The sequence below is a fragment of the Amblyomma maculatum genome, chromosome 11 (assembly GCF_055883805.1).
Source record: "Amblyomma maculatum isolate TAMU_Amacu chromosome 11, ASM5588380v1, whole genome shotgun sequence".
NCBI lineage: Eukaryota > Metazoa > Arthropoda > Arachnida > Ixodida > Ixodidae > Amblyomma > Amblyomma maculatum.
This window is the reverse complement of record NC_139354.1, coordinates 68,545,572-68,561,332: the sequence shown is the minus strand read 5'-3', so window position 1 is coordinate 68,561,332 and position 15,761 is coordinate 68,545,572. Positions and strand designations below refer to the sequence as shown.

Here is a 15,761-nt window from a genome sequence, read left to right as displayed (position 1 = left end):
TCCTCGCCGCTTCTTCTTCTTCTTCTTCTTCTTCCTTGATATTTGGCACATACCCACGAAGGGGGATTGGCCAGGGTTCAGTGTGGACTGCCAAATGTCCTACACAAACTGAATTAATGTAATAAAGTAATTGACAACTAAACAAAAACAAAAGGTTTTAGATCACAAAAGTTATTGAATGAAAAAATATGATGCAAAAATTTGTAGTTTTGTAAATTTGGAATGCAATTAGCAGGGGAATCTGTCCGTAGCTGTTATGTAGTTATCTCTGGTATAAAGCGAGTGTAGAGGAAGTGACATGGCATAAAGCGTCATATCCGCGCTATCTTGCTTTTTCTCTTGAGCGGGCGAAGCTCAAAATGGCGGCTGCAAAGCGTCGGTGCTCGGCGAGAGGAAAGCAAGGTGCTGCATGCACGTTTGAAAGTCGCTGCTTGCGTTGAAAGGGCCAAAGTAGGCAGATCGCCGCGCTGTGGAAATAAAGGCATACAAAACAAGCGGTTCTTCACGGAGCGTTGGCCTCTCAGTGGGTTGCAACTGCCGCTACTGCGGGCAAGCGGACATTTGGACTACATAATATCTGACCACTGAGGAAGCGTTACGAACCCGCTTCGAAAAAGAGAGCCAGAAATAGATATAAATGGATGTATAAGATGCATGTATTTTATCTGCCAAAGTGATGCAAGAAATGAGGGATGGCCTAGTTGAGGGCTCCGGAAATCTGTTATTTAACGGGCACTTACACTACACAATACATGGACGCTTAGCTTTCCGCCTCCATAGAAAGAAGGCTGCCGTGACACAATTTCATCTCGGCAGTGGCACAATTCGAGAGCTAGGCGGCTTCGAAAGGCTTCACTGAAATAAAAAAAAAAAGGTTGTGTTACCATTTACGGACATTTTTATTTAGCAATGGTATTCCTTATATTTTCTGTGTGGAAAGGTGCAATCTCCGCTTCATTGGTCCGAGAAATTTTCTGTTGTAGCCGATTGGGTGTGGTCCAAGTGGGCTGAGGCACGTTCCATAGGCCGGGTGTTGTGGATCTCCATAGCATCCACATCCAGGTGGGCATAAATTCGCAGCTCCTTTGGGACGGCACTGAGTAGGGGGCACATCATAAAAGCCAAGCTGTCTGCCACTCCAATGCAACAACCAAACAACACATGCTGAAGTATGGCCATGTAAGAACGCGTTAGGGAAATGCTAATTATTATTATTCATGTTGTTACTTATTACTCAGGTTTCCGCACTGTGAGCAAACGATTGCTCTCCGAAATGCAGCTATAGCTTTCTGAACTCCCTAAGAACTACGTCCCTAGAATAACGTTTGCATCTTTGAAATCTCACTGAGAACGGTAAAGAATACTGATCAAGCTTTTTTAACACTTCCGAACATGTATTTTCCAACGAATCCAATGGCCCCAGCAATACAATGGAATCCAATGAAACAATGGCCGAATCTCTAAACATTGGCCTCCTAGTGTGAATCGCCCAACCCTGTGATGTCTTGGCTGTACCCTCTTTGTCTGCCTTTTGCGGATTTACTGCAAGGGTCCTTTGCGTTGCCGTATATAGCTATCCTACTCTGATGCTCGCGAGTAACTGCGTGCTACGTTAGTACGTTTTACGGACTAGTTGGTCTGAAGCATCCTCAAGCGAACAGTACGATCCCAGCATCATGCGTCTGCTCTGCGCAAGTAAATACGCGCCGATTTATCTCGTCATGCGGCAGATCATCTTGAGGGCGCCCATTGGCTCCACGTGCCTACCAAATGTGTGCATTCTACTAAGTCGCGAGCAGTATGTGCGTGCGTTAGGCGATGGGTGGGGACCTTAATGCGGCACACGGTATGCTAAAGATTCATACCGTCTTTGGTGCACGCGTTGCCGCATTGTGACAATCATTTTAAATTTTTGTACCTTTAAGCACGTTATCATTTTAAAGCTACATGACTGCGATTCGCTTAACCAGAATATGTTCTCCATCTCCTAGAAATGATCACAGAGAAATTGGAATATTGAGAAAACGGCAAAAATGACGGAGTGAAAACGTTGAAAAAAATTCTTTCTGCTAGGTCGTTACGAGTGCACTTGGAAAAGGAAGTCTTGTAATGCGCCGCTAAGTTATCCTCCAAGAAAAGGCTAGGAATTATTTACCATAGTACCTGTTTGAAGCACCCTAGCTGACTTCCGAATGCAGGTTGCACGTTGCCTGCCCTGAAAGGGAATGGAATAAATAAAGTTAACGCAAAAAGTCGAGATTAGCTGAATTTTCGGGCGACTTTAAATAAAATATTATTTCGGAGCGTGGTCACAGAAGCCGGGAAGAAAAGAGCGTGTAAAATTTCGGGCAACGAAATGTCTGGAATGGGGGTTCATCATAAGTGAAAAATTGTCGCGCGTTCTTACGTATCAGACCTATTAATAACGGAAGACATTTCCAAAGTCATGAGAGGCATGATATTACGTTGTGTAGGCTCCCGTTTCTCATACGCGCTGGGCGGGGAAAGGTGCTACCACAAATGCATATTTTAACAGGACCACGTCAACGTTGGGAAAAGGCCTGGCTGCAAACATAAACTGATGAGACGGTCGAAATGCTCTCTAGTGTCACCATTGTAACCACCGTTTAGACAAAGGCTCCTTCCGTTGATTTGTGGTTAGCCCTGTACTACTGTAAGTTGCGACTACTCAATCTAGTGATATTGCTTGTTTTTTTTTTTCTATATATTTTCTGTTTCATCATGTGTCTCATCAAAGCTCTAAGTACGGCAATCTGTTTTCTACACTGCATATCATGCCCCAGCTGCGAGGCCATTCACTCACGTTTGTTACCATACACGAGTTGTGGCCTTCCTTTCGTTTTACATTGCCCCTATTTCTCTAGTTTTACTCAAGAGGTAGCTACGCTGATAAAATTTATTTCAGGCCTGCTCTTAGCCTCTGTGGGTTCGCTGAACTAGTTAGAACTGCCAAGACGCAATGTTTGCATGCCGTGAAATTAGGAGACGCCTGCTTCTGGGAAAGAGAGCAATGGTTAGCCTTGACCGCCTAGTAAAGAGCAGAGACATTAGTCTGCCAACCAAGATCCGTATAAGTCGTGCTATGGCCTTTTCAGTTGTGATGTATGGATGCGAGAGTTGGACTGTGAAAAAGGCTGACCGCCGAAGAATTGACGCGTTTCAATTGTGGTGCTGGCGGAGACTCTTGAGAGTTCCTTGGACTGCCAGAAGATCAAATCAGTCGATATTGTCGACCATAAACCCTGACTGCTCATTGGAGGGTCAAATTCTAAAGTTAAAGCTCAGCTACTTTGGTCATCTGATGAGAAGAGAGGAGTCGCTGGAGAAAGGTTTGATGTTGGGAAAGGTTGAGGGTAGCCGGAGAAGGGGTAGGCAGCGAACGCGATGGTTAGATGGCATCCTCGAGGCACTGCAGATGAAGTTATGTGATGTTAGGAAGATAGTGAGAGACCGGAAAGCGTGGCGTGACATGGTCCATAGGGTCACAAAGAGTCGGACACGACTGAACGACTGAACTGAACTGAATGTGTGCATACTTTGCGCTCCAAGATCATTGGGGAACTACTGATGTTGATATAAGCACTTTCGCAAGCTTCTGTAAAATACATTCCTAACGCATTGCATTCCCTTTCTTGCAACCTAACTCAAGCCTTCTAATGGTCCAAATTTGTGGTCGTAGAGATTTTGCTTATCATAAACTGTCTTTCCTCCCCAAAAAGACGAATATTGCTGTTTAATTTATGTTACTGTTAGTCTCATTTGTTTCTTTTTTAGGGGGGGGGGGGGGCTTTTAGTAGCGAATGTCTTAGTAATTAAATACCTCGCAATCAAAGCAGTGTACTCTCGCCCGTCCATAATTTTCAATTAAAGACCTTTTTTTTTTTACTAGATTAACATATTTCCTAGAGCTATTCCATGCTTCCATTTGCGTGAGGCCATGAGTCATTCTGTACAAAAGGAGTCAAAATATTTTAACACATCTCTCCTATTTTGCTGCCGTTGTCAGATCGTTAGAGCCGCGCCTGTCGGTTTTTTGTTTTAGCATTGACTTCAAGGCTTTGAACCTTTGAATAATTTGTACCTGGTTCCCTTTTGCAATGTCAATTCATGTGGCCCTTACTCGGTGCCATTAGAATCCTAAGTGGAACATTTCAATTTTCATATAATTCATCTGCTACATTAAGCTACAACAAGCTACCTTATGTTAACTGCTTGTTGCTTTACCCTGCTCGCCTTCAAAGCATGGATTTCCTAGCTGCCCATGCATTCGTTACAGTTTCTACGATCTTGGTGAATCCAAGCCATGCGATTCTTATGTTACTATACGCATATTAACTGGAATTGACGATTTTAATACATTTCTATTACGTATCAGATCAGATACTTTCTTGCCTTGACGATTTTTTAAGGATCATTTGTCAACTGGGAAAGCTTGGCAATACCTTTCTTGGCTGAGTGTTGAGCCTCTCCTACGTAACAATGATAACACCGGGGCCAGTTGGTTGATCATATTGGGAGCTTATGCGCTACTTGCTAGACTAGGGGGACGGATGAAAAGAACGCATGATACAAGCGCGAACTTAAAACTGTTTCATTTTTATCGACAAAATACGTAAATGCAGGCTCATACCTAGTCATTAAGAAGTCATTTATAAAATCTCAATCTCGTGTGGAAAACAATACATAAAACGCGGAGATGTGTCAAAAAGAGACTCCTGGAACATCATAACGACTGAGGGAAAGTCAGCCACCAGGGGAATCTTGCGCAGCATTGTTGGCGGTACAAAACAGACTGGAAACCATTATTTCACGAGACTGAAATTGTAGGAAAGCAAAAAGAAAGAATTGAAAGAAACACATTTAATTGAGTGAGCCGAAAAAGAAACATGTGTTAGTGAAACATATGTGGCTCTCACAAAGGAGAAGCTAGATATGATAGATGTGCAGATGCGGAGTTGTGATTGTCGTAATAATACACGTGATAACGTGCATGATTGATGCTGGATTTGCAATTTGACAAGAATGCTATTGCATATATGTACATTTTCTGTCGATAAGAATAAAGAAGTTGTAAGTTTTCGCCTGTGTCGTGTGTTGTCCCAAATCCGTCCCCTAGTCTAGCAAGTAGTGTATATATTCCTTTATACTCTCCTACGTCTATTACCGCCCTACTCGCACCCGCAATTCAACAAACCTCTCGCCAGGCTAGATACCGCTACGCATATTGCAGGCTACGAATCCGCCCATTCCCTAACCTTCACCTTTTCAATGCTCACGAACTCGAAATGGATTGCTAGCTGATGTTGCAGACGAAACAGTGCAAGGAACAAAGATACAAAGATAAAAGGAACTAATTTTCATGCGTGTTCGGTGTGGCTTACTTAATGCGTGTGCGCTAATAGACTCCTGGTGCATAAAACGCGTCTGCAGAAAAGGTGTAATTCTAGAACGTATCTGTCCGCACTCCCAAAATTGGTGTCCTTAGCTCCTGAAATGGGGCCTTCTAATAATTAGAGCAAAAAGGGTGTCTGATATAATTTGCGTGTGACCAGCTAGTGGTAACTTCGAAATTTACTTAGGTCACTACAAAATTTGACCTGAATTGATCCCCCAAGTTTGGTTTCGTTCGAATTTGACCAATGTCGTCTCACTGTGGCCAACTCAGTGCTGACTCCTTTACTACCTCATTACAATTAATTACTCCCCTATTACAAATCTACTCCTCCTTGGGGTTTTCTCCTAAATATTCGATCCAAACAACTCCCGATACAAGTTATTGATCAATTCGATCTCGCCCTACAATATGTCCTGCTGACCGTCCTGGTTAGCTCAGTCGATAGAGCGAGTGCCCCGTACAGGTGGTGGCCTTGGGTTCGATCCCTGGTACAGGACGAACTTTCCTTTAACAACGAAGCTTCTGAGAAAGCCTTGTAGCTTTCCCGTGTGGTTAATAACTTTATTTGATTATGCCAACTCAGTGTTTACTTCCAAATTTAGGTGGGCCACTCTATGGTTTGGCTTGCCTGGAACGCCGACGTTAGACTTCGTCCGAATTTGAACGGATTGACGCTTAACCTGATTGTAATATGGCGAAATCAGTTTTGACTTAAAAATTTAGGTGGACCACACCAAAATTTGGCCGCCCTGAAAGCCCAAGTTTGACTTTGCCCGAATTCGTCCTAACCTAATTTGAATTTGACCAAATCGATGTAGACTTCCAAATATAGATGGGCAACTCGAAGATTTGGCCTCCTTGGATCCTCGAAGTTGGACTTCGTCTTAATTTGAACAGATTGGTCCTTCACCTAATTTGATAATTCCGAGCTCAGTGGTAACTTCCCTATTAGGTAGGCCACACCAAAATTAGGCCTCCCTAGAATCCCGAAGTTTGACTGCGTCCGAATGTGAACAAATTCGTCCCTAACTTATTTGAGTATTCGCCGCGAGATCGACCTAGAGGTGGCGCCACCGTCACTCCGGTAGTGTGGATCGGCAGCCGGCGGCGCTCGCAGAAACGCACGCTGCGTAGGTCTGCTTCCGAGTTTACGGCGGGTTTGTTGGCGATGAAAACGTGTCGTATGCAGTATTTCTGCAAAAAATTCAAGGATTTCGCCAATGCAGCAGAAGAAGAGCGGATTTTAGGAAGACAAAGCACGCAACCACCAGTCTTCTAGATTTACTTTGCATGTTTCTTGCGCTGTACTGCGCTCACGCGCCTAATGCTTGGGCCTGCCTAATGACAGCTTTGTCTTTCTTATCGATTTTTAAACAGTTTGCGCGTGAATCATGCGAGTGACAGCGGCGAATTTAGTGTCAAGCCCATGAAGATACAAGATTCGTGCTCTGACCTGCAGTAATTTAGACTGAATCGAGAAAGCCTGGTTCATTATATCGTACTTGACTCGAGGGATAAGCAGGTTAAATGTAGCATTGGCAGCGCACTGCAAGGCGAGTTGCTTTAGACTGAGTGCACGTCAACTCTGGCTAGACAACCACGCACAAGCATTCCCCAAAAATGAGATCACGCCGACACTATACAGGAAACCTCGCCGCTTAGGAAAGCTGATTGTTCACGTGTACAGCGCTGAGTGGATTGAATTTGCCGAGATGCTTTTTGCGGCCACTGTCATAGAATGTGATAGTGTATTAATGCATGCGCCACTAACTGTAAATGATTTCCTGAAACCGAGGAAAGTATAAGGGATTTCCGATGTGTGTGATGTTAATATATAACGGTAAATTAGTAGTGTAATTATTTTGTTTTGCAATGCGAATAAATTTCACCGTATGAGAGAACTTTTACACACTTGACAGAATTTATAATATTCAGCGATTAATTTTCAGTAACGTTAAAGTGCAAGCTACGAATTACTCGCTGCGAAGACATCGTTATAAACTGCGCATGGGCACTGTCATGTTCTAGGAAGCAATTTTACAGACTGAAAATTTCTTTATCACTAATTATTTAGCAGTGACTAAATCTTATGCGAAGTAAAATATTAGGGTTGCTTCCAAAACAGATGCCGGATATAAAACTATTCCGAAAGAAATGGAGGTCATCTTATCATGCGACTATAAAAATGTAGTTATTCCCGCACTAAACACTGATATTTAAGCCCGCGTGAAGCTGTTTTACTCCCCTTTTCAGAAATGATGAGTTTTTTTGGAAGACAGCACTTGGACGAAAAGGGATTATAATGATCATAATAGGCTACCAGTAAAGTACATTGATCTAGGTGTAATATGTAATATTTAGGGTAACAATTAGGTGCAGGGAATATGTTTCCCAAACATTCGAGCATTTCTCTAAAGCAAAATGTGCTCACTAAAACTTTTCCGGATGCACAGAAGCCTTCAACAACAAAAGAAAAGAAAAGAAATGCATATTGGCCCGGGTTTAACGCATGAAAGCGGCATCGGCTATGACGGATGATTGCAGAGGCTGGTTTCGGTGTCGTTTTTTTTTTTTCATTATTACCACCCCATTTACCAATTGGGATTGTTTATTGTGCAGTCAAATCCCACAGCAGAGGAACGCCTTTCGAAACGGTTGTGATTGAATCCCCCGTTCTCGAAATCAGCAGTCGAGCACCCTTACCATTGAGATAGCGCGACAGAGGTTTGAAAGCCAAAAAAAAAAAAGAGTACTCACACAACTCTATGGTGCATACAGACGGCATATAGCAAGCATAGAGTGATCTGTTCAAACTGCATTCGGCTATATGAAGCAGTCTGCGGTGGCATATGTTTTAGTAGCTGCGGTATTCCAAACAGAAACGGGAATATGCGATTTCTGAGTGTTTGCATTAACTTTTATTGACGGCAACGACCTGTTTTGCTTTGACACGGCGGTAACGACAGTACCACTTCGTTTGAGACATTGCATGTCAAAGGATCTCAAGCGCCGAAGACCACGATGATTGATGTCCTTATCCAAGCATGAAATGCTCGATACGGACAAGTATATATTTTTTAATGATGCGTGGTGTTATAGACTGTTCATATTTATTTTGCAAGAGGCATATAGGTAAGCAAATGCTCACAGGAACTGCGAAACAAACAAAAACACTCCTGTACACACCGCATGCGCGTGAGTAAATCACTGCGGGCTGGCACGCGACGCGGAAACGCATCCACACTGAGCAGGTTTCGCCGCTGAGCCGCAAGGTGGCGACTCTGCTCGATCTCGAGGCCAATAGCCAACTCCGTGTTAACTTCCAAATTTAGGCTTGACACTGGGAATTCGCTCCTTACATTCCAAGAGTTTGACTTGCTCCGAAGTTGCCCTAATTTGGTGTCCAGTCTAATATTACTGCGCCCATCTTAGTGGCACCTTCTAAATGTAGGTGTGCATGCCCGAAAATTGACATCCTAACATATTCAAGGAGTGTGGAGGGTTACATGCACTATTTTCATTTTCGCTTTGTTATTTGCTGTGCTTCTTCATGTAATTTCAATGCAGAGGTCATTGCCTTTTTTTTCTGCGTCGCCTCTTTTACGTTATGTAGGCCTGCCCGAATCCCCTTGGGCTGAACCCATGCCGAAATCGGAGTTCTTAAACCAACATGAGACAACTAGCAGGGAGCGTATATCGAAATATCCTTAGGGCTGAGTGGAGTCTGATTTTGCGGACACTCTCGATGATGAACGCCAAGGAGGCCAAGAACTGATGGCGATACCCTGAATGCAAACAGCTGCTTTTCTCTGAAAACAAAACCTCATTATCCCCTTTCCTCGTAATTGCGTTCATAAACTTGCCATTGGACAGGCTCAAACGAGCAGTGCAATCTCTGTTGCCATTTGTTGCCTCTATGTTAGAGACGTCAGGCTTGTTTAAGGAGGAATATTTTTCCCGAAGATTTTGAGTACCTTTGTTTTGCAGTTTACCGGAAACCCATTTAGGCTCTGTATATATTTTGCCAGTTTTCAGTTTAATATCGACTTCATAACAAAATGCAGTTCAGTACTGAAAGAACTGTGCGAATCTAGAAGACAGACAGACAGAAACCGAAAGCAATGACTTCATATTACACGTTGCTGAAAGCGCTTGAATGTGGTCCTGTATTCTCAGTATTTGGAGCCAATATTCAGCGCAAACTCAGCGTAGACTTTGTGTCGCCGCTTTAAATCTGAATTGAAAGAGGACTGTCGCGGCGGTGGTAAAAGAGGCAGTGAGGGGAACCAGAACAGCGCTTCCGGGTGGGATGGTTGTGTCATGAGCTACGAGGAGTTTGGTCGCAAAACGAGGACACGGCTCGTGGAACAGGGCATCAGACGGTGCATCACTCGATTCAATGAGCTCTACTTGAGGACTGGCGCAGTCAATGATAGCATGATGCTGGGACAGGAAATCCCAGCCGAGAATGACGTCATGAGAACATGTGGGGAGAACGACGAATTCGATGATGTACAAGGCTGCAGCAATGACGACGCGAGCAGTGCAGATAGCTGTCGGCTGTATACTGTGAGCGGATGCGGTACGAAGCGATAGTCCCTCGAGAGGCGTAGTCACTTTTCGGAGGGAGCGGCAGAGTTTTTGGCTGATAACTGATACAGCGGCACCGGTGTCGACGAGCGCAAGAGTATGAACACCTTCAACGATGACAGCAGTAACATTCGCGGGATTAAGACGAGGACTTTGAAATTCTGTCGAATACGCAGTTCGTGCCTCGCGAACTGCGGCGGTTAGTTTTCCGGCTGAGTAGCGGGTCGTCGGCGCATTGGCGAAATGGAGCGGCGACGTGGTGATGGCGAACGACGAGGCAGGAAGTCCGGAGGGTCAGGGGATGCTGTTGGAGGACCCGATGGGACGGGGAATTGGGGGGCCAAATAAGGTGGCGCAGGCCGCGCAGCAAAGGCCATATTTATTCGGCGCCGGCAGTAGCGTGTAGTGTGCCCAGGGATGCCGCAGTGGTAGCAAATAGGCCTGTTGTCTGCAGTGCGCCATGGAGATGGTGTCTGACGCAAGGGGGGAGCAAACGCTGTTGGTGCCGAACGCATAGGGGGCGAAGCATAGGCATATGCTGGCTCAGGAGGTGGACTTGAAGTAACTTCAGCATATGAGCGACGCAATACCTGGGGAGGAGCCGGCGCGAATGCTGGAGCATAGCTCAGTGGCGCAACGCCGGACGATGAAATTGTGGGCGTGGGGAACGGCATTGAGGGTGCGACCGGAGGTGATTGAGGAACAGAATTAGGGAGGACTTCATATACATGCTGTTGGATTGCACGGCGAAGCTCCGGAACAAGGCCAGTTGGTGACGACTCCTTAACATATGGCTGCAGGGACAGTTGTCGTGCGACCTCCTGACGTACAAAAGCCTTGATGTTTTCAGAGAGGCTAGATGACTCCCTCTCCGCGGCTAGTCCAGCAAGTGATGCTTGAGGCTGGCGAATCAAAACACGCTCCTTGCGGAGTTCGTCGTAGCTTTGACATAGGTCGTAGATTTCCTTGACCGTCGTGGGGCCTTTGGCGACGAGCATGTTGAAAGCGCCGTCATCAATTCCTATGAGGACATGACGTATCTTAACGGCCTCGGTCATGGTCGGGTCAACGCGACGACACATATCAACAATGTCCTCAATGTAACTGGTGAACGTTTCACCGGGTAGCTGCAGTCGCGACCGAAGACGCTGTTCCGCGCGGAGTTTTCGGACGGCGGGGCGGCCAAAGACATCAGAAAATTTCGTCTTGAAACTCGCCCAGGTAGTAAAGTCCGACTCGTGGTTTCTAAACCACAGATTAGCGACGTCGCTCAAGTAAAAGATGACATTGGTGAGCTTACGGTTGTCGTCCCAGTTATTGTGACGGCTGACCCGTTCGTAAGTGGTCAGCCAATCGTCGACGTCGTCATCGCTGCTTCCACTGAAGGTAGCGGGGTCCCGTTGACGAATCGCACCTGTGCAGGTGACGGGCGGAGGTAGGTGCAATGAAGTCGGCTCCGTCATTGGTGTAGTCAACGTTCTGCTGCGAAGTTCCAGGGCGAGATGGGTACAGGGAACCTCAGATTGACCTCCACCAAGTGAGATGTGGATTTAATAGTTCGTTTGAACGTCTAGCGCTGCCAGTAATTCGGGCAGAGCAGGGTCGAATTGCCAGCCGCAGGGCACAGCTTCAGCACGAGAGATGGGCGCCGGAGCCAAGCGATGGTGATGGCGATGCCGCAGCATTTTCCGTTCTTTGTCTTCTTTACACACATGACTTTTTGGCTTCTTGGAACATTCGTATTATAGGGAATTCGCTGGCTTGGAAATGGGATCGAGATGCATTATGAATTTATAATGTGTTAATGCGAACGCTGGTAAAATTTACGGGGCACTAGATCAGCCGCTTCGCTAGCAGTGTCAGTAACGTTCTGGCTGTCGGTTATATTTTCGTAAATTGTTTCTTGTTAGCTCCTGTTTACCAATGAATAAACATTGAGATTATCGCGGTATTTATTAAAATATGAGGTTCTGAGAAATTATGCAATGAATCACATTTATTAGCAGATCCTGTTGTAGTTTAAATGAAGCAGTCGTGACTCAAAAATAGCGGTGTCGAGAAGACAGCAAATTTGGCTTGTTAATAAGAATGCGTTCCAGGAAATGCCAAATAAACTTCCCAAGCCGCAACAACCGTTAAAATAGTGGTGTAAAGTTGGTATATGAGTTGCAGTAACGTAATTTCTTAAACCTGAAGGTTATCATTATCATCATAATAACCATCATCAGTTTCACAACAGCCGAAGCCGGGCCAAGACCTCACCTATATTTCTCTATTTAACCAGGTCGTGTTCTATAGCTGCATCCACTTGACCTCCGCAAATTTCTTAATCTGACGTAACCAGCAATCTAGTCAGTTATATAAATATCTCCATGTCTCCGCTACGTTGGCCTTCTCTTGAAATCCAGTCACTTAGTCTTTGCGACATTCGGTTATCTTGCCTTTACATGGAATGTTCTGCTCATGCTCATTTCTCCTCAATGTCATTTACCCTCGTTTGCTTTCTTATCTATTCCGCTCACTTCCTGTCTGTCAACATTATACCAGTCAACTGCCTTTTAGTTAGCCTCCACGTCTCTGCCTCCAAAATGCATGGCTACTGTTAAAATTAGGAAATTATGCTTTATGTAGTAAAAAACACATTCGTTTAACATCGGAAGCAAACTTTAAGCTAATGCCATGTTGTAAATATTATAATGAGAGCAACAAAATAACGCTTCGTTTCTGTATTGTAATATCGTACATAGTGAAGATTTTTCTGCCGTGTAGCAAACGTAATTATAATGTTCAAATAACCTATACAAAACAACGCAAAGTACAATTAAGCTTCTGTATGTGCCAGATCTCAGACTGTTTTTGTAGTAAAGGTACTCTTCAACTAGTACATTGTATTTACTCCGTTAGATTGCGCATGACACAGATCGCAAACACACCACCAGTATTTTATTATCATATCGCTATGCATATCGTTAATTAAGCTTTCGTTCAGTAAGGGGAACTTGAATTTGTCTTGGCAATATCCGTTCATAGGTTAGTGAGAAGCATGTATTTGTAATTGTTTTGTGCCGTCACAGCTTGCGGGCCTGCTTGCTGAGAAGTTACTGGCCAGTTTGAAAAAAAAAATGTGTTAATTTTGTTTAACTACCTGATTAAAGTTCTATGGAGGAGTACATTTTATGGGAGCTAGAAAAAGAAGGCACGCTAATAATATGACATTTTATACCGTTTCACTGCTACTGGCACGGGTTTGTTGTACCTGTTTTTGTTCACCGACTGTATGAAATTCATTATTAAGCAGCATGGACGTAAAATCAGACAACACCTCTTTGCAACAGACCATTTACATGAAGAAACGGGGTTGCAGACGTCAAGAAAAATATGTTGCCGGATATCATCAGCTGAATATAGCAGCTAATAAACACAGATATTTGCGGTCCCTAATAAAGAAAAGTAATTTTCCTCCTCGATCGCCATTTCAAAAGGGAGAGTGAAGAACGCAACTTTTTGTGTCTTACTTACTGTGCGAAATCACTAGACAGCAGTAAAGAAAGCAGAAAAAACCCAGCACAGTTCATCTCGTCCGAAATGCTCAATTGTCCCTGCTCAATAGGATGTTGCTTCCAGTGACGGAGTGCTCTGTGGCTCTGCTACAGGTTTTCAAGCCGCGAGGAAAATAAGTCGCTGCCTACATACTAAGCGCTGACATCTGTGCATCGACTAAATTGGAAATGTGGCACAAAAAATTGGTGCCCATAAGTGTTCTTGCACAAAGAAAAGAAACTGAAATCCCCATTTAATTACATCTGCCCACTACACAATGCTCTTGTGCTATCAGCAAATATAATTTGAATGACAACATACGTCAAAAGATTTCTTCGCATACATTTTAACAGCAAGTTTACGGGCCATAATTAATTTTCCCTGCCCTTTGTGGTGTTGTATCGGTTCCGAAAGCATCGCACCGCGGCGCTGCTGGATGAGATGGATGGTTGTTAAGAGCGTCCCCTTTGAAACGGGGTGGGGACAGTCGACATCAGGGTCAGCCTTTATTTTTAAGGTCTTCAATTTAGATAACTCATTAGTAATAACTACTTTAATTTTATGCCCGAGATATCTTTAAATACCATTGTTTAATTTCGGTTCAGCACCCTTGCGTCCCCGCCCTGCTATTTAGCCATCGCACCAATGTGCCAAACGCCTCTTGCTAACCTTCACCACCGATTTATTGACGTTTTCTTTGTTGCCTCTAAACCCCAGGGCCTCGGCTAGAGTGACTGTGGACGCATAGATATCTGTATGGATACTTCCACACTCCAGTGTAAGATGCCCAATTGATTATGACATCAGATACCGCAAGTTTCATCGTCGTGATTAAACTTCTTTTGTAGCTTCGCGTTCTAAGACATGCTGATCTAGCTTTAAAAAGCAGGCCGCTACCTCTTGAGTTTTTCACAGAACGTCTCGTTAATCTGAGTTCTCCATTTTCTATATAGGTCTAGGGCCGGCTTCTTTTCCAGTTAGTTATTCCAATTCTTTACCTGTTGTTTAATGCTCCTTATTGATCCGTCCTATCTTCCTACAGTAAAATGGCGAGATGGGCAAGTTGGTACATAATTACACAAAAAAAAGCACAGCAACGGAGACAAGAGAGAATAAAAAAGATGAGACCAGCGCCTACTTTCTTACATACTTACTAGTTAGTCGCCTGCTCCTCTTCCGCTACTGTTAGTCAATGCAGTTGCGATATAAGTATCTAAATACCTTAGCTACTACCCTATTGTCCATTTGTCTAAGGCGTTTTTGTACAATATTCTGCTCTGTGCTTCTCATGTCTCGAAGGCAGCCTAGCCCATGTTTCTCTGTGTTGAATATGAGGTGCTCGCTTTATTTTATTTTTGCATATGGCATTCTTGTAGATTAAATCGTTATCTCTCAGGGACGAAAGTTGTGTTAAAGTGTGAAAACCTTTTTTTCTGTGGCCGTGGTACACTCACCACTGAAAAAAAACCTTGAAAGGTTAGAGAAATGAACTCTCTACCCCACGAAGGATGGCATGCTTTTCTCTGCAATCAGTACGCAATGCGAGTCAACTTGTAAAAGGTGGTCTCTCTTCGGCAGCGGCATTATCTGGATCCAAGAGCTAGATCGGGTTCCCTATAAACCCGAACTTCACGTAATTTGAGCAAATTTTTCAACCCTTTCAGAGTTTGAGCTGCTTAACATTATCTCGTCATGCTGAATAAGAAATCAGATTCTTCATGAAACTGAAATAGTCATCGCGGCGACCTAGCTGATATTTTGCGAGGCAGCGGAACTATGAAGCTCTGTGGAGCTAAGCTTGCTGCTGTATATAGTCTCGTATATTTCGACTCTCACGCTGTTTGTTAGGCCGCGGTGATGCAGTTGTTAGGACGCACGGCTGCTGCGTCCAAGGATGCGGGATTGAATCCCGGCCAAGGCTGCCGCCGCTTTTTCATGGAGGCGAAAGGCAAGACGCCATGGTGCTGTGCGATGTCAGTGCACGTTAAATCCAGGTGGTAAAAATTTACGGAGCCCTAATACGGCGTCTCTCGTAGCTTGAGTCGCTTTCCAAACCAAACCAAAGCCATGTTAAGACTTATTTTTGTGAGAATACGGGCTTTACAGACGCACAAAGGCTGTGCAACGCAGTGTTCAGTTCCAGGCGCCAAACCAGTGAACCCGACGCGCACGCGTTAATATCAAGGACGCAAACACATGCGACTCAATCTTAATA

General features: G+C 44.4%; 1 long non-coding RNA gene across 1 annotated transcript; it reads right to left on the bottom strand.

Annotated features, from left to right (window-relative positions):
- Positions 1-885: 885 nt before the first annotated feature.
- LOC146174058 (uncharacterized) lies at positions 886-13,741 on the bottom strand. Its single transcript, XR_014701898.1, has 3 exons — positions 13,526-13,741; positions 2,164-2,215; positions 886-1,096 (listed from the first exon to the last, which is right to left on the bottom strand). It is a non-coding gene; the product is annotated as an uncharacterized LOC146174058 (long non-coding RNA).
- Between the last annotated feature and the right edge of the window lie 2,020 nt (positions 13,742-15,761).